The sequence below is a fragment of the Podarcis cretensis genome (genome assembly GCF_951804945.1).
Source record: "Podarcis cretensis genome assembly, chromosome: 1".
Lineage (NCBI taxonomy): Eukaryota > Metazoa > Chordata > Lepidosauria > Squamata > Lacertidae > Podarcis > Podarcis cretensis.
Genome location: NC_137170.1, coordinates 140,688,676 through 140,707,042, shown reverse-complemented (window position 1 = coordinate 140,707,042; position 18,367 = coordinate 140,688,676). Strand labels below are relative to the sequence as shown.

The following is an 18,367-nucleotide window of genomic DNA, read 5'->3' as shown; positions in this document are numbered from 1 at the left end:
ACCACTTAATGGATCCAAATGGTTTCCAGAGAGTGGTAGGGGATGCTTTATCCCATGTTGATGGCCTTTCGGCTGATTCCCTGGTGGCCTGCTGGAATGCGGAGTTAACCAGGGCTATCGACTGTCTGGCTCCGAAGCGCCCTCTCCGATTGCATGGAGCCCAGACAGCTCCGTGGTTTTCTTCGGAGCTGAGGGCGATGAAACAATCGCTGAGACGGCTAGAGCGTCGGTGGCAAAAAACTCACTCTGAATCTGACCGGACGCAGGTTAGAGCTCATCGTCGAGCCTACCAAGTGGCGATAGTGACGGCGAAGAAGACTTTCTTCACCGCCTCTATTGCATCTGCAGAAAATAGTAGCAGGATACTTTTTCAGGTGGTTCGTAATTTAACGGAACCACCTTTACCACCGGGGCCTTGTAAAGACCCCAAGATCTCCTGCAACGATTTTGCAAAGTGTTTTGCAGATAAAATCACTCATATTCAGAAGGAGCTAGACACCACTGTGGGAGCAGGGCTGGGGCGGGAGAGTGCTAGAGCTCTGTCTGGTCAAGTTGCATGGAATCAATTTCAATCCGTTACCCCCGAGGATGTGGACAGGCTGCTTGGACGCATGAAACCAACCACCTGTCTCCTGGATCCTTGCCCATCCTGGCTAATAAAAACAAGCCGGGAAGGGCTGGGCGATGGGCTCTGCGGGGTGGTGAATGCTTCCCTCTGTGAGGGAACATTCCCAGATCTGCTGAAAGAGGCGGTCATTAAACCGCTTCTTAAAAAACCATCTTTAGACCCGGCCAGTATGGCCAACTATTGCCCAGTCTCAAATCTTCCATTCTTGGGCAAGGTGATTGAGCGCGTGGTTGCTGATCAACTCCAGGCACGCCTGGAGGATGCGGACCATTTGGATCCCTTCCAATCGGGATTCAGGCCTCATCATGGGACTGAAACTGCCTTGGTCGTGCTGGTTGATGATCTCCGGCGAGCTAGGGACAAAGGTGAGAGTTGTTTCCTAGTTTTGCTGGATCGCTCAGCGGCTTTTGATACAATCAACCATAACATCCTTCTGGACCGTCTAGAGGGGCTGGGAGCTGGGGGCACTGTTATACGGTGGTACCGCTCCTTTCTCCTGGGCCGTGTCCAGAAAGTGGTGTTGGGGGATGAGTGTTCAGACCCCTGGGCCCTCACTTGTGGGGTGCCTCAGGGTTCCATCCTCTCCATGCTTTTTAACATCTATATGAAGCCGCTGGGAGAGATCATCAGGGGGTTTGGACTGGGTGTCCATCAATATGCAGATGATACCCAGCTCTATCTCTCTTTCAAATCTCTTTCAAATCAGAACCAGTGAAGGCGGTGAAGGTCCTGTGTGAGTGCCTGGAGGCGGTTGGAGGATGGATGGCGGCTAATGGATTGAGGTTGAATCCTGACAAGACAGAAGTACTGTTTTTGGGGGACAGGGGGCGGGCTGGTGTGGAGGACTCCCTGGTCCTGAATAGGGTAACTGTGCCCCTGAAGGACCAGGTGCGCAGCCTGGGAGTCATTTTGGACTCACAGCTGTCCATGGAGGCGCAGGTCAATTCTGTATCCAGGGAAGCTGTCTACCAACTCCACCTGGTACACAGGCTGAGACCCTACCTGCCCGCAGACTGTCTCGCCAGAGTGGTGCATGCTCTAGTTATCTCCCGCTTGGACTACTGCAATGCGCTCTACGTGGGGCTACCTTTGAAGGTGACTCGGAAACTACAACTAATCCAGAATACGGCAGCTAGACTGGTGACTGGGGGCGGCCGCCGAGACCACATAACACCGGTCTTGAAAGACCTACATTGGCTCCCAGTACGTTTCCAAGCACAATTCAAAGTGCTGGTGTTGACCTTTAAAGCCCTAAACGGCCTCGGCCCAGTATACCTGAAGGAGCGTCTCCACCCCCATCGTTCTGCTCGGACGCTGAGGTCCAGCGCCGAGGGCCTTCTGGCAGTTCCCTCATTGCGAGAAGCAAAGCTACAGGGAACCAGGCAGAGGGCCTTCTCGGTAGTGGCGCCTGCCCTGTGGAACGCCCTCCCATCAGATGTCAAAGCGATAAATAACTACCTGACATTCAGAAGACATCTTAAGGCAGGCCTGTTCAGGGAAGTTTTTAATCTGTGATATTTTAGTGTATTATTGGTTTTTATGGAAGCCGCCCAGAGTGGCTGGGGAAACCCAGCCAGATGGGCGGGGTACAAATAATAAATTATTATTATTATTATTATTATTATTATTATTATTATTATATCTAGTACATGATACACACCATGAAAGCTTATGGTTTTGAACAGAAATTAAACCAGTCATCCACATGTGGCATCTGTGCTCTTCTTCACTCTGAGCTGGTGTAGACTTTGTGCCTTTCATACTTAATCATTCATTTTTTACTTATTTTAGTGTTTTGTTGGAAGGCGCCCATAGTGGCTGGGGTAACCCAGCCAGATGGGCGGGGTATAAATAATAAATTATGATGATGATGATGATGATGACGATGACGATTAGTATTATTAGTATTATTTTCAGAAAATATTTCCTCTATCTTCATAGCCATCAAAATGGAAATGGAAAAAATAAGATAAAGAAATAAATGCCACATTACAAAAATGTCTAAAGCCAACTGAGCAATCTGTTGGTCCCAGAACCTGTCATGTTCCAGCAAATGTGAAGGGGAAGTGGATTCCAGAAGCAGAAAGTTGGCAAAAGTTCCAAATGAAGGATCCAAGTCCACAAAACCATTTTTGGGAGCAAAATAGATGGTTTAACTTATCTCTACAAATGAGATACCAGTTGAGTGCAAAAATGTGCAATGAGGTTTTTCAAAAAGTTGTTTAGCTCCTGAACTAATGTCATATTCTCTGCCCAGAAGCATCAGTGTGAGCTGAGTTGTTTTCAGAACCTTCTATAGCAATTGCTCATTAAGGCAAATTTGGCACCAATCTCTCTTGGAAACACTGCCTTAAGTGTTTTGTTAAAATTGGAATGTCTTTGCGGGCACAGCTGCTGCAACAGATAACTGGGAAATTGTAAGCTTTGAATACGTGTGTGTATGTGTGTGTGTGTGTGTGTGTGTGTAGGTTGTAATGACCCTATAATCATCACAGTGTATTATGCTTTCCCACCACTTTCATATTTTTATTTGCGCAATCTGGGCCTTATTTTCTAATTCTTTATCTACTCCATATGTCTGGCTTTATGTTTTGCTAAATGCTATGGTAGCTGGATCCTGATTATTTACTGAGTGGGGGCAAGAAAGCAGTCATAAAACACAGCATGAAATGAGTATCATAGCAACTGCATGCCACTCTGTTCTGATTCTGCTGAAACAGAAGCAACAGAGAGGAATATCTACTGGCGTGTAAACAGCTCTGCTGCAACCCCCTTTCCATTTAAAAGAGAAATATTTTCCCCGATGATCTGTTATGTGAGTATTGGACTGAATCCTTGCTCTGTCGGCTTTTTTGAATGATCTCTGAAGAACAGGCCATGGTGAGCAAGCTTCTGGCATGAGCCTGAACCATTTCTTATAGCCAGCACCATTTTCTTTCTTGCCAGAGTTCAGCTTAAGAGCCAGTCTGCATGTTGCCATGGGATTAGCATCCCCATAGCAACTCTACCCCACTGCTTGGATGTATCCTTTAGAACATATCCATGTATGAGTTGAGGCCATCACACTGAGTTTTCCCCAGCCCTGCCAGGGGAAAACCACTGATGAAGACACAACTGTCTCCCACACCTTTTTACCTCCCACTGTCACAAATATTTTATGCTTCCCCTTCCTCCTGCAAAGGGAAAGCTCTTCCTCATCAGTGTTCAAATGTATCTCTTTATCTGAATAAAAATGCTAGTCCCAAAAGAAAAGGGAATCCTATGACAGTTGTGGCTGATGACCAATGGAACCACTGGCACAAGAGGCAGGGAGGCCAACTGTAGAGCAAATGTCAAAGGAGTGGTCAGTAATCACACAGTTCAAAGAGGGAGCCAACTCTTTATTAGCAGAAACACGACCTCCCCAGACTTGGTTGAGTCAGGCCTAATGAGCACAGCAGCTCATTCCCAGTGGTTTTCCTCCATGAAAATCAGTTGCCAAGACTGAAAGACCCCCACCTCCAGTTCAGGGCTTTTTCCAAGCAATCAGAGAATGTGTGTCTGTGCAGTCAACCTTCCCTCCACCCTTTTCATGCCTCTCCTGGTTCTGGAGCATGGGGGAAGTGGGAAGGGAGGTGGTCAAGGGGGGAGACACTCGTAACCTTTCACCAGCCTGACTCAGCTTCTGCCTCTTGGTCTCCCTCCTCCCACTCTCCGGCTTCAGCTTCTGCCTCTGATTCTTGACTTCTCTCTGCCACAGACTCACCCGACTCACTAAGCCTGTCACCTCTTCTTCCCAGCCTTCTCCCTCTTCTCCCTGTGACCAGTCATCATTGTCCCACCACCACTCCCCAGACTCTGAGCCTTCATCCCCTGGGGGTTCCCCAGCTGGTTCCTCCCACCATTCCTCTGTGTCCAACCAATCCATAATAGCCAATGGCAGGTGCAGTCAGCTAATTCTAGTTTTATCGCATCCTGTGTCAGAGAACGAGACTCTGACAGGCAGAGACGAGACAGATACAGTGGAAGGAGGGGGAGAATTCCTAAGAGAGGGGGGAGAAGCAGTCAGCCACAGGAATTTGACCTTTACACACAGAGAGACACAGAGAGCAGAAATGCAGCTGCAAAGCTCAGATAGTGACACACACACAGAAATAGTGGGAGTGCAATCTCCCCAATCTCGTAGACTCATGAGATTAAACAAGAAGCGCAAAACTAACAGGAAGAAAAGGTGGTGCTTTTCTTGTTGGAGGGAAAGGGAGCGGAGCTTAGTTCCGGCAACTGCTATCGGAGGAAAATCTGAAATAATTAACTGCCAGAGTCATCTTGTGTGTGTGGGAGAGACCCAAGCCTGACATCCTGTTCCTTTGTGAATTCAGCAAGGGCAACACTAAGACAAAGAAGCAGTTCCATCTCTGGACTGGATATCAGCAAGAAGGCAGGCAGGTGGTGAAGGCTGAGGTTAGTGGGGCAGTGCCCCAATTGCCCAAATGGAACAGCCTCCCTAGGACTCAACTCCTTTTTCAAGCCCTGGGAACAAGAGATACCTCTTGATGCAACTATCATAGAATTGTAGAGTTGGAGGGACCCTGAGGGTAATCTAGTCCAACCCCCTGCAATGCAGGAATCTCAACTAGATCATACATGACAGGTAGCCATCCAGCCTGTGCTTTAAAAACACCAAGGAAGGAGAGCCCACCACCTCTCTTGGGAGTCTGTTCCACTGTCAAACAGCTCTTACCACCAGAAGGTTCTTCCTGATGTTTAGTTGGAATCCCCTTCCTTATAACATGAATCCATTGGGTCAAGTCCTACCATCCAGAGCAGCAGAAAACAAGCTTGCTCCATCTTCCAAGTGAAAGCCCTTTAGATATTTGAAGAGGGCTATCATATCTCCTCTCAGTCTTCTCTTTACCAGACTAAACATACCCAATTCAACTGTTTGTCATAAGGCTTGGTTTCCAGACCCTCTTCTGCACACTTTCCAACTTGTCCTTCTTAAATTGTGATGCCCAGTACTGAATTCCAGGTGTGGTCTGACCAAGGCAGAATAGAGCGGGACCATTACTATAATGGATAATTTCTTCTTTGAAAAACAAAGTCCAAATCATAACTTTTTAGGCAAGAAGATATCATTTATTGTGAAACATGCTGTCAGGGGCTCAGGAGCAGAAGCACAGGGAAGAGGGGAGATGGAGAGTGAAGGGGAAGAATCTGAGGGCAGCGTAGGGGAAGATGACAGTGGCCCGAGAGATTCCATCAGCCTCTCCAGCGAATCGGAAGATTCACAGAAGGGGGCTCCGATGGCCAGGGCAAGGGGGGTCCCGGGAGGGACGCACCAGAAGCTAGGGGCCAGCAGCGACTCCCAAAGCAGCAGCTGGAGATCGGGACCAGTTTCCCCACCAGAGCGTAGCGGGGGGGAAGAGTCCCATGACTCAGGGCTGACCACGCCCCTATCGCTGAGTGAGGGAACGGAGGGGAAGTCAGATCCAGCTAGCTCCCCCGAAGGGGGAAGCAGTGACAGGAGCAGTGTAACGGTCAGGAGGAAGGTGGCCGGGTGGGCGCACGCGCCAAGTTCAAATGAACAGGCGCGTGGGACAGCAGGGAGCTCGGATTGGGAGCCAGGTCCTAAAGCACGCCGGAGGCAGGGGGAAGAATCCGGGGACTCTTCAGCATCAGAAGAGTCCAGAAAGGGCAACACCCCGGCGGGCAGACGGACCCAGAGGAGGAAAGAACAACAGAAGAGGTGGAGTAAGGCTAGAGTCTTAAACTGGTGTCTAGGGGGAGGAGACTCAGACGGAACTTCGGCGGTCTAGGGTTTAAGACGTAGAGCTGCGCACTACGGCTTTGGAATGGAAACTGAACTTCAATAAAGACTTTTGTATATAACCACGACCTGGCGTTGGTCCTCTGTGAGCTGGGACCTTGGGCAGCTCTGACACATGCCTTCATCAGATGCCACATAAAAACATTTACCAAAATAAAAAGTTAATTCACAACAAGTGGTTTAAGTGAGATGGAATATGCTATGAAGAGTAAGTACCAGAGTAAGTACTCAGTTCTTATAAGCCCCGTTCAGAAGACATAGCTTGTCCAGTGAATGCATTGGATGGAGCAGAGGAGCAGGATTGTGCCTCCTGACCCCTGTGTTTTCAGCTCAGCCTGTTTACAGAACCGTTGCATATACAAACTATATGCAGGTAGGAACTGTTTGTGTAAGCAAGACCCTAGATTTTGCGGGACATCCAGATCACACAGAGAGAATCTAAGACAGGGGTCTGCAACCTTTTTGAGCCATGGGCCGGTCCACCGTCCCTCAGACCATGTGGTGGGCCAGACTATATTGGGGGGGGTGAATGAATTCCTGTGCCCCACAGATAACCCAGAGATGCATTTTAAATAAAAGCACACATTCTACCCATGTAAAAACACGCTGATTCCTGGACCATCTGTGGGCTGGATTAAAAAGGCGATTGGGCCACATCTGGCTTGTGGGCCTTAGGTTGCCTACCCCTGGTCTAAGAGCATATAATTTGTGCACACACAGGTTCAGGTTTAGCTGAATTCACATCTTGTTTTAGCACACATTTAATTCAATTTCAGGGACGCGGGTGACACTGTGGGGAACACTATGGAGAAATGATATAGTACCTTACTTAAAGAGAATTATATGAAAATGAGTGGCTGGGGAAACTCAGCCAGATGGGCGTGGTATAAATAATAAATTATTATTATACTGTAGGCGGTATTTAACACCGGTTAAATTGGGACGCGGGTGGAGCTGTGATCTAAACCACTGAGCCTAGGGCTTATCGATCGGAAGGTCGGTGGATCGAATCCCTGCGACAGGGTGAGCTGCTGTTGTTCGGTCCCAGCTCCTGCCAGCCTAGCAATTCGAAAGCACGTCAAAGTGCAAGTAAATAAAGGGGTACCGGTCCGGCGGGAAAGTAAACGGCGTTTCCGTGTGCTGCTCTGATTTCACCAGAAGTGGCTTAGTCATGCTGGCCACATGACCCAGAAAAACTGTCTGCGGACAAACAAGAGCTTGCCGGGCAGCGGCGCACGCAGTTTGATCCATCTTTTAGATTTAGGGGAGCTAGTCTCAAACGTTTGTTGGGGGAGACCTAGGTTTTTTTTGGGGGGAGTTATTTGTCCTGTCTGCACACTTCTTATGATGGAAGACCGCTGTAGCCACCCCCAACGACACGTTCTCAAGATGGAGAGTGAGGGAACAGCTGCAGTCGCCTGCGGTTCCTGTGCAATGTTTGCCATCTTGCCAAAGGTTGCAGGCAGCTTTACCTGCAGCAATTGCATGTTGATTGCCCTCTTAAAAGACAAAGTCCAGCAACTGGAGGAACGTGTAGCTACGCTCCAAAGAATTAGAGGGCTGGAGCTCTTCTTGGAAGCAACAGAGCACACCGTCTCCACCAAGGAGGAGACAGGGGACTCCCCTGAGAAGGAGGCTAGTTCACCAACACAGGAGCCAGATATATGGAGAAACGTGACTCAAAGAAGTAGGAGGCCCAGGGTTCGCTCTGATTGTTTAGAAATACACAATCGCTTTGAGGTCCTCTCCCCTAGCATGGAAGACGAAGAGCAGACTCCATTTGAGGATCTCTCCCTCATTACAGTCGATCAGGTATATGAAGACGAGCAGCAAAGTCAGTCCTCAGGGAATGTGCAGGCGACCTTGGAACGGACAGCTCACGGAAGAACCCCGACCAAACCTAAGAGGAGGCGTGTAGTGGTGATAGGGGATTCTCTACTGAGGGGAACAGAAGCAGTGATCTGTGGGCCTGACAAGATGTCTCGGGAAGTGTGCTGTCTCCCCGGGGCTAAGATCCAAGATGTAACTGAACGACTGCAAGGAATCATAAAACCCACTGACAAATACCCCTTCCTCTTGGTTCATGTGGGAACCAATGACACTGCAAGCAATAGCCTCCAGAAGATCAAAAGAGACTATGAGGCTCTGGGCAGGAAATTGAAGCAATTAAATGCACAAATTGTCATCTCATCTGTCCTCCCAGTTGAACGACGTGGCCCAGGGAGAGAGGGAAAAATATTGGAAGTGAACAGCTGGCTTCGCAAATGGTGTAAACAGGAACGGTTTGGATTCTTAGATCACGGACTGCAGTTTCTTGAAGATGGACTTCTGGCAAGCGATGGGCTGCACCTCACAACGTTTGGGAGGAATGTTTTTGCCAAAAATCTCAGAAACCTCATCAGGAGGGCTTTAAACTGACTAATGTGGGGGGAGGGAGACAGTGCTCCTGAAGGTAGGAGTCTATCAATTGATGAAGATGATCATCCAAATGTCATAGACCAAATGGAGAAAACAGCATGCAGACCTAGTGGTGGGAGGAAAAAAATCCTTAAATAAGAGACATGGGGGAATGATTAATGGACTTCAATGTCTGTACACTAATGCGCAAAGCATGGGAAATAAACAAGATGAGCTTGAGCTCTTGGTACAGCAAACTAAATATGACATAATAGGCATCACTGAAACCTGGTGGGATAAGTCCCACGACTGGAATGTAATAATGGAGGGATACAATCTATTTCAGAGAAACAGACCAGACAAGAAAGGAGGTAGAGTTGCGTTATATGTCAGGGATGTGTATACCTGTGAAGAAATCCAAGATTTAGAACCTCAAAGCCAAAGCGAGAGCATTTGGGTGAAAATCAAGGGAGAGAAGAATAACAGTGACCTCACTGTGGGAGTTTACTATAGATCCCCAAGCCAAATGGAGGACATAGATGATGCCTTCCTGGAACAGATGGCCAAGCATGGAAAAGGAAGGGAGATAGTAGTAATGGGGGACTTCAATTACCCGGATATTTGCTGGATGTCAAACTCAGCCAAGAGCATAAGGTCAAACAGATTCCTCACTGGCCTTGCAGACAACTTGGTTGTCCAGAAAGTGGGAGAAGCAACAAGAGGAACAGCCATTTTAGATCTTGTCCTAACCAATGTTGATGACCTGGTTAGTGGGGTAGAAGTGGAAGGATCATTAGGCGCGAGTGATCATGCTCTTCTGAAGTTTACTATACAGCGGAAAGGAGCAGCCAAACATACTAGGACTCCATTTCTTGACTTTAAGAAAGCCGACTTCATAAAACTTAGGGAAGTGCTGGGTGAGATCCCATGGACAGTAATACTAAAAGGAAAGGGAGTTCATGATGGCTGGGAGTTTGTTAAGAGGGAGATAGTAAAAGCACAACTTCAGGCAATACCAATGAGACGGAAACATGGAAGGTGCCTAAAGAAGCCAGGGTGGCTATCTAAAGAACTTTTAACTGAGTTAAGATTTAAAAAGGATGTGTACAAAAAATGGAAAAGGGGGGAAAGCACCAAAGAGGAATTCAAACAAATAGCCAGCACGTGTAGACACAAATTCAGAAAAGCTAAAGCACAGAATGAACTCAGGCTTGCTAGAGAGGTTAAAAGCAACAAAAAAGGCTTTTATGGGTATGTTCGTAGCAAAAGGAAGAACCAAGAAACAGTGGGGTCACTCAGAGGAGAAGATGGTGAAATGCAAACAGGGGACACAGAAAGGGCTGAACTCCTCAATGCCTTCTTTGCCTCAGTCTTCTCCGATAAAGAAAACAATGCCCGACCTGAAGAATTTGGAGCAAATGATTCAGCAGAGGAAACACAGCCCAGAATAACTAAGGAGATAGTACAAGAATACTTGGCTAGTTTAGATGTATTCAAGTCTCCAGGGCCAGATGAACTGCATCCAAGAGTATTAAAAGAACTGGCAGATGTGATCTCAGAACCACTGGCAGTCATCTTTGAGAATTCCTGGAGAACAGGCAAAGTCCCAGCAGACTGGAGGAGGGCAAATGTTGTCCCTATTTTCAAAAAGGGGAAAAGAGAGGACCCAAATAATTACCGCCCAGTCAGTCTGACATCAATACCAGGGAAGATTCTGGAGCAGATCATTAAGCAAACAGTCTGTGAGCACCTAGAAAGGAATGCTGTGATCACCAATAGTCAGCATGGATTTCTGAAAAATAAGTCATGTCAGACTAACCTGATCTCATTTTTTGACAGAATTACAAGCCTGGTAGATGAAGGGAATGCAGTAGATGTAGCCTACCTTGATTTCAGCAAGGCATTTGACAAGGTGCCCCATGATATTCTTGTAAAGAAGCTGGTAAAATGCGGTCTTGACTATGCTACCACTCAGTGGATTTGTAACTGGCTGTCTGACCGAACCCAAAGGGTGCTCATCAATGGTTCCTCTTCATCCTGGAGAAGAGTGACTAGTGGGGTGCCACAGGGTTCTGTCTTAAGCCCCATCTTATTCAACATCTTTATCAACGACTTGGATGATGGACTTAAGGGCATCCTGATTAAATTTGCAGATGACACCAAACTGGGAGGGGTGGCTAACACCCCAGAGGACAGGATCACACTTCAAAACGACCTTGACAGATTAGAGAACTGGGCCAAAACAAACAAGATGAATTTTAACAGGGAGAAATGTAAAGTACTGCACTTGGGCAAAAAAAATGAGAGGCACAAATACAAGATGGGTGACACCTGGCTTGAGAGCAGTACATGTGAAAAGGATCTAGTGGTCCTGGTTGACCACAAACTTGACATGAGCCAACAGTGTGACGTGGCAGCTAAAAAAGCCAATGCAATTCTGGGCTGCATCAATAGGAGTATAGCATCTAGATCAAGGGAAGTAATAGTGCCACTGTATTCTACTCTGGTCAGACCTCACCTGGAGTACTGTGTCCAGTTCTGGGTACCACAGTTCAAGAAGGACACTGACAAACTGGAACGTTTCCAGAGGAGGGCAACCAAAATGGTCAAAGGCCTGGAAACGTTGCCTTATGAGGAACGGCTAAGGGAGCTGGGCATGTTTAGCCTGGAGAAGAGGAGGTTAAGGGGTGATATGATAGCCATGTTCAAATATATAAAAGGATGTCACATAGAGGAGGGAGAAAGGTTGTTTTCTGCTGCTCCAGAGAAGCGGACACGGAGCACTGGTTCAAAACTACAAGAAAGAAGATTCCACCTAAACATTAGGAAGAACTTCCTGACAGTAAGAGCTGTTTGACAGTGGAATTTGCTGCCAAGGAGTGTGGTGGAGTCTCCTTCTTTGGAGGTCTTTAAGCAGAGGCTTGACAACCATATGTCAGGAGTGCTCTGATGGTGTTTCCTGCTTGGCAGGGGGTTGGACTCGATGGTCCTTGTGGTCTCTTCCAACTCTATGATTCTATGATTCTATGACGGCTCCCTCGGCCAGTAAAGCGAGATGAGCGCTACAACCCCAGAGTCGTTCCTGACTGGACTTAACTGTCAGGGGTCCTTACCTTTAATTCAATTTCACACAGGGAAGTTTGCCTTCTGAAATGGGTGCTAAATGCAGTGAAGTGCAGCAGCACAGAGGACTGTGGCTGGCTTTGTAGCATTCTGTCTGCTGCTCCACCCCTAGTTACTGACTTGTTTCGTTGCTATGGAGGGAAGAGTTGAGCTATCCCTCAATGCTTGGATGCAGTGTTTTGTGAGAACTTCTTGGGCTCTCGTTGAGAAAAGCAGATGGTTAATCTGGGCTCACAGTCTTGACAGTTTATTCATCCTGATAATTGTGTTGCTTCAATGAATTCAATAAATTATTTCCCCCTGTCTTCGGAGTAATTCTGTTTCTCTAAAGAAAAAATGCCCAGCTGTTTAAAAAGAAAACTGTGTTGCTTTTATGCTGTGTCATTACACACTGGAAAATAAAGATTAATCACATGTGAGTAAGACCTGCAACAAAATGTTGCAGTGTATCCTTCTTCCGTAATGCTCCTGTTCAGGATTGTAGCCAGCCATATGCTCCTCCCTATACACTGCAAGGGGCTCAGAAAGACCAGTCCATTCTCTCTGAATCCCCCCCCACCATTCCAGTTTTTCTTCTCCAAGTGATGCAACTTCCATGATTCCTGGAGGTAGTTGAGCATGCTTAGTCTTTGGGAATGGGGGTTGCCCTTTTGGCTTTTGTTATTTTTTAATTTTATACTTCTGCAAGTTTCTCAGCAGCCCTGTTTTGATTCTAATCGTGTCAGCACCAGAGTTTACTAGTAGATGGAATGAGATACCCACCCAGCCCCGTCATCACACAGCACAATAACTTCAGAGATATGGCTACAGTTTCTATAATAATGATGACAATAATAATAATTAATGAAGATGACTATAAATATAAAAATTCCCAAACACTGGGTAGCAATCCGACCGTTATAGGGTGAAACTGAGACTCTCTTCTTATTATGGGCTGAAAGAAGACTCCATCTTTAGATTTATTTATTTTTTTCTGTTTCTGTCAAGTGGATTCTAGCAAGAAGTAGCCATTTTATTGGTCCATGCTAAAGTGAATATGACTTTTATTTATAAAGTTTTCCTACTGAATTGTCAAAATTGAAGTGAATATTTTTAATTTAAAAAATTCTCACAAAAACTGCAATTATTTGGTAAAATATATTTTTCATTTGAAGTTGCCTCTCTTGGATTGCTAATACAGAAGGCTATCTCACAACTGGTTAATGTGAGGAAGCCTTACAATCTGGGGGGAAAACCCGTGACTGGGGCTAGCAGAGCTCACTACAAAACACAATCAACCAAGCAAATCTGTTGGGGGGGGGATAGTGAGCTGGTGATCTAGTCTGGGCCACTGAGAAAGAATTAGGATCTTCTGCCTTCATGTGTAAATAAAATTTAAATTAACTAAAAGTTGTCACCCTTGATACGAGTGATGTATTTCATGAGTGTGAAGATAATGTATGTCCCATGGTGCTTATTCCCACCATTTAGTACTCACCTAAAGGCTGCCCATAGACCAACCACATAGAGATATGTGTTTTCTGGTAGAATCGGAAATCAATTTGAATGAAATGCCTCTTGTCTTATTTTGCTTTTGCTAACCAATTAAAAATATTTGTATACTGTGTCTAACCATTTCTGACACAGGCTCATTAATGTTGCTGAGTGCCACAACTCTGGTCATTTTGGGTTGTTTCCACAGACATACATTGGGAAAAGTTTGATCTTCAAACAAAAAGACAAAAGACATCTCCTGGGATGCATACCCAGAAATTTAAGAAGTGATTTCACAAAAGCAAGGCAATTTTTGACCATTCCAGGCTGCCTTCTTTGTGCTTTCCAGAAACAGCTGAATACATTTTTGTTCTGACAAAACTTTTCCAACTTGCTCAATAGGTCCCTGCCATATAGATGTCCATTTTGTTTGTTTTTTTAAATAATATTTATTAAAATTTCAATAAAAAAAGGTTACAAAGATGATAAAAACAAAAAACAAAAAATACAAATTACAGAAAAAATAAAAACAGTTAAAAATAAGTCCCTCTTTCTATATCTTACAATTCATTTACTTATTATCATGACTTCCTCACACCTCCCTTTTTTGTATTCCAGTTCAAATAGTTAGTTCAGCAAATCCTTACCCTCTTTGTTTTATTTTAGTTCTTTATCTTCACATATTATAGCATTATATTTTCATCTAATATCAATCCATTTTTACATATTCCTATTTAACCTTATTACTAAAACCGCTTCATTTCATTCCGACATCATTTTAACATTCATTAATTTTACAGTGTTTCTGTAAATAGTCTTTAAATTTCTTCCAATCTTCTTCCACCAACTCTTCTCCCTGGTCTCGGATTCTGCCAGTCATTTCCGCCAATTCCATATAGTCCATCACCTTCATCTGCCATTCTTCCAGGGTGGGTAGTTTTGTATTGTTTTAAACTTGCATTATGTTTGTGTGTTTGTTATGTTTGCACACAATGTTTAAATATATATTTTATATATTGGGGGCATAGGTGGAAGGTGATTAATTGATTGGTTATAATGGCAGTGATAGATCTAGGAGGACCTCCAAACTCCACACCTGCTCTTTCAAGGAGAGTGCAATCCCATCCAGAGCAGCTGTTTAACCCAATTGCCAGACCTGGGAACTGTCCACTGCTTCTTGTCAGCACTCCATCTTATAAAACCTCCTTGTCATGACTCAACAATTTATTAGCTCTAATCCAGCCTATGATTGCATTCAGGCACCAGTTTAGGACATGTGCAGCTGCTCTTGATTCAGATGTTATAGAGTAATAAAATTCATTCCACATAACAAATAATTCATGTATACTGTGTTATCTGTATGATGTTAGGCGCTCTGAGCCTGGCTTCTGCTGGGGAGGGCGGTGTACAAATAAATTATTTTTATTTTTATTTTTATTTTTATTTTTATTTTTATTTTTATTTTTATTTTTATTTTTATTTTTATTTTTATTTTTATTTTTATTTTTATTTTTATTTTTATTTTTATTTTTATTTTTATTTTTATTTTGTTCTTAAGGGGAGGGGTCAGGGCTGCCGGGGAGTGGGTCCCAGCCAACAAAATGGCTGCGGCATGTTCCACAGGGGGGGATGCGTTGGGACAACCGATCTCAGTGATCTCGGGTAGGAGGAGGAGTTACGCTAAGACCAGACCATGTCATTACAGAGGAGGCAGGTTTAGTCGTTGTCTGAGGACTATCCCTGCCTCCAGGTCTGGTCCTGACCAGATGGATACTAGAATCAGCAAGGGATACCCACATGACCTGAAGGTGCTGCTGTGCAATGCCAGGTCAATGATTCATAAGACCACTGCCATCCATGACCTGATCATGGATGGAGGATTTGACCTGGCATGTGTAACAGAGACTTGGTTGAATGAAGCAGATGGGCCTGTTCTTGCCGCTGCTTGTCCACCAGGTTTCTCTTACGCACAGCAACCCAGGCCTTGTGGGCGGGGAGGGGGGGTTGCAGTGATTTTTAGGAAGTCATTAGTTTGCACCAGGCGTCCTATTGGGAAGACCCAGTTCTCTGAGTGCATGTTCTGGAAGTTGGGCAATAGGGGCAGTACAGGATTCCTTTTGGTGTACCGACCTCCCCGCTGCACCAAGGATTCCCTGCCCGAGCTGCTTCAGGTCGTGGCGGATGTTCTCCTGGAGACGCCTAGTTTGGTTGTCCTAGGGGATTTTAATATCCATGCCGACACGACCTTACAAGGGGCCGCTCGGGACTTCGTGGAAAGCATGGCCTCCATGGGGCTGTCCCTGAATAAGTTTGGCCCAACCCATAGCCGCGGACATGCCTTGGACCTGGTGTTTACCTCTACGGATGTTGGTGACCTGACACTAACTAAAAGTGAAACAAAAGAAGTGCCATGGTCAAATCACTTCCTGGTGCAACTGGACTTCTCCGCGACCCTTCCCCTCTGCAGGGAGGTGGGACCGATTCGGATGGTCCGCCCCCACCACTTAATGGATCCAAATGGTTTCCAGAGAGTGGTAGGGGATGCTTTATCCCATGTTGATGGCCTTTCAGCTGATTCCCTGGTGGCCCGCTGGAATGTGGAGTTAACCAGGGCTATTGACTGTTTGGCTCCGAAGCGCCCTCTCCAATTGCATGGAGCCCGGAGAGCCCCGTGGTTTTCCATGGATCTGAGGGCAATGAAACAATCGTTGAGACGGCTAGAGCGCCGGTGGCGGATAACTCATTCTGAAGCTGACCGGACACAGGTTAGAGCTCAATGTCAAGCCTACCAAGTGGCGGTAGCGACGGCGAAGAAGACTTTCTTCACCGCCTCTATTGCATCTGCAGAAAACAGCAGCAGGAGACTTTTTCAGGTGGTCCGCAATTTAGCGGAACCACCTGCTACATCGGGGCCCAGTACGGGCCACATGATCTCCTGCAATGATTTTGCAAAGTTTTTTGCAGATAAAGTCGCTCAGATTCGGGAAGAGGTAAACGCCACCGTGGGAGCAGGGCCGGGGCGGGAGAGTGCTAGAGTCCTGTCTGGTCAAATTGCATGGGATCAGTTCCAGTCTGTTACCTCCGAGGATGTGGACAGGCTGCTTGGACGAGTGAAACCAACCACCTGTCTCCTTGATCCTTGCCCATCCTGGCTTATAAAAGCTAGCCGGGAAGGACTGGGCGATGGGCTTCGTGGGGTGGTGAATGCTTCCCTCCGTGAGGGAGCCTTCCCAGACCCGCTGAAAGAGGCGGTTACCACTTCTTAAAAAACCATCTTTAGATGCGGCCACGATGGCCAACTATCGCCCAGTCTCAAATCTTCCATTCTTGGGCAAGGTGATTGAGCGAGTGGTTGCTGAACAACTCCAGGCACGCCTGGAAGAAGCAGACCATTTGGATCCCTTCCAGTTGGGATTCAGGCCTCATCATGGGACTGAAACTGCCTTGGTCGCACTGGTTGATGATCTCCGGCAGGCTAGGGACAAAGGTGAGAGCTGTTTCCTAGTTCTGCTGGATCTCTCAGCGGCGTTTGATACCATCGACCATAACATCCTTCTGGACCGTCTTGAGGGGCTGGGAGCTGGGGGCACTGTCATACAGTGGTTCCGCTCCTTCCTCCTGGGCCGTGTTCAGAAAGTGGTGGTGGGGGATGAGTGTTCAGACCCCTGGGCTCTCACTTGTGGGGTACCTCAGGGTTCTGTCCTCTCCCCCATGCTTTTCAACATCTACATGCAGCCACTGGGAGAGATCATCAGGGGGTTTGGGCTGGGTGTTCATCAGTATGCGGATGATACCCAGCTCTACCTCTCTTTCAAATCAGAACCAGTGAAGGCGGTGACGGTCCTGTGTGAGTGTCTGGAGGCAGTTGGAGGATGGATGGCGGCTAACAGATTGAGATTGAATCCTGACAAGACAGAAGTACTGTTTCTGGGGGACAGGAGGCGGGCAGGTGTGGAGGACTCCCTGGTCCTGAATGGGGTAACTGTGCCCCTGAAGGACCAGGTGCGCAGCCTGGGAGTCATTTTGGACTCACAGCTGTCCATGGAGGCACAGGTTAAATCCGTGTCCAGGGCAGCTGTGTACGAGCTCCATCTGGTACGCAGGCTGAGACCCTATCTGCCTGTGGACTGCCTCGCCAGAGTGGTGCATGCTCTGGTTATCTCCCGCTTGGACTACTGCAATGCACTCTACGTGGGGCTACCTTTGAAGGTGACCCGGAAACTACAACTAATCCAGAACGCAGCAGCCAGACTGGTGACAGGGAGCGGCCGCTGAGACCATATAACACCGGTCTTGAAAGACCTACATTGGCTCCCAGTACGTTTCCGAGCACAATTCAATGTGTTGGTGCTGACCTTTAAAGCCCTAAACGGCCTCGGTCCAGTATACCTGAAGGAGCGTCTCCACCCCCATCGTTCTACCCGGACACTGAGGTCCAGCACCGAGGGCCTTCTGGCGGTTCCCTCACTTCGAGAAGCCAAGTTACAGGGAACCAGGCAGAGGGCTTTATCGGTAGTGGCGCCCTCCCTGTGGAATGCCCTCCCACCAGATGTCAAAGAGAACAACAACTACCAGACTTTTAGAAGACATCTGAAGGCAGCCCTGTTTAGGGATGCTTTTAATGTTTGATGTATCATAGTATTTTAATATTCTTTTGAAAGCCGCCCAGAGTGGCTGGGGAGGCCCAGCCAGATGGGCGGGGTATAAATAATAATAATTAATAATTAATAATTAATAATAATAATAATAATAATAATAATAATAATTATTATTCAACTGTGCTTTTTAGTTGGATGGGAAATTCCTTAAACAGGCCTATAATGTGATCCAAACACCGAAATGAGGTGATTGCCCATTGAACTCATTAGAAACATCTTGAGCTAGAGAAAGTTGGAATCAATGGGACCTAAGTTAGGGCAAATCCAATTCTGTGTTTGAAG

General features: G+C 46.6%; 1 long non-coding RNA gene across 1 annotated transcript in view; it reads right to left on the bottom strand.

Annotated features, from left to right (window-relative positions):
• LOC307220561 overlaps positions 1-18,367 on the bottom strand; it is a 320,367-nt gene that overhangs the window by 263,581 nt on the left and 38,419 nt on the right. The gene's annotated exons all lie outside the window — the stretch shown is intronic.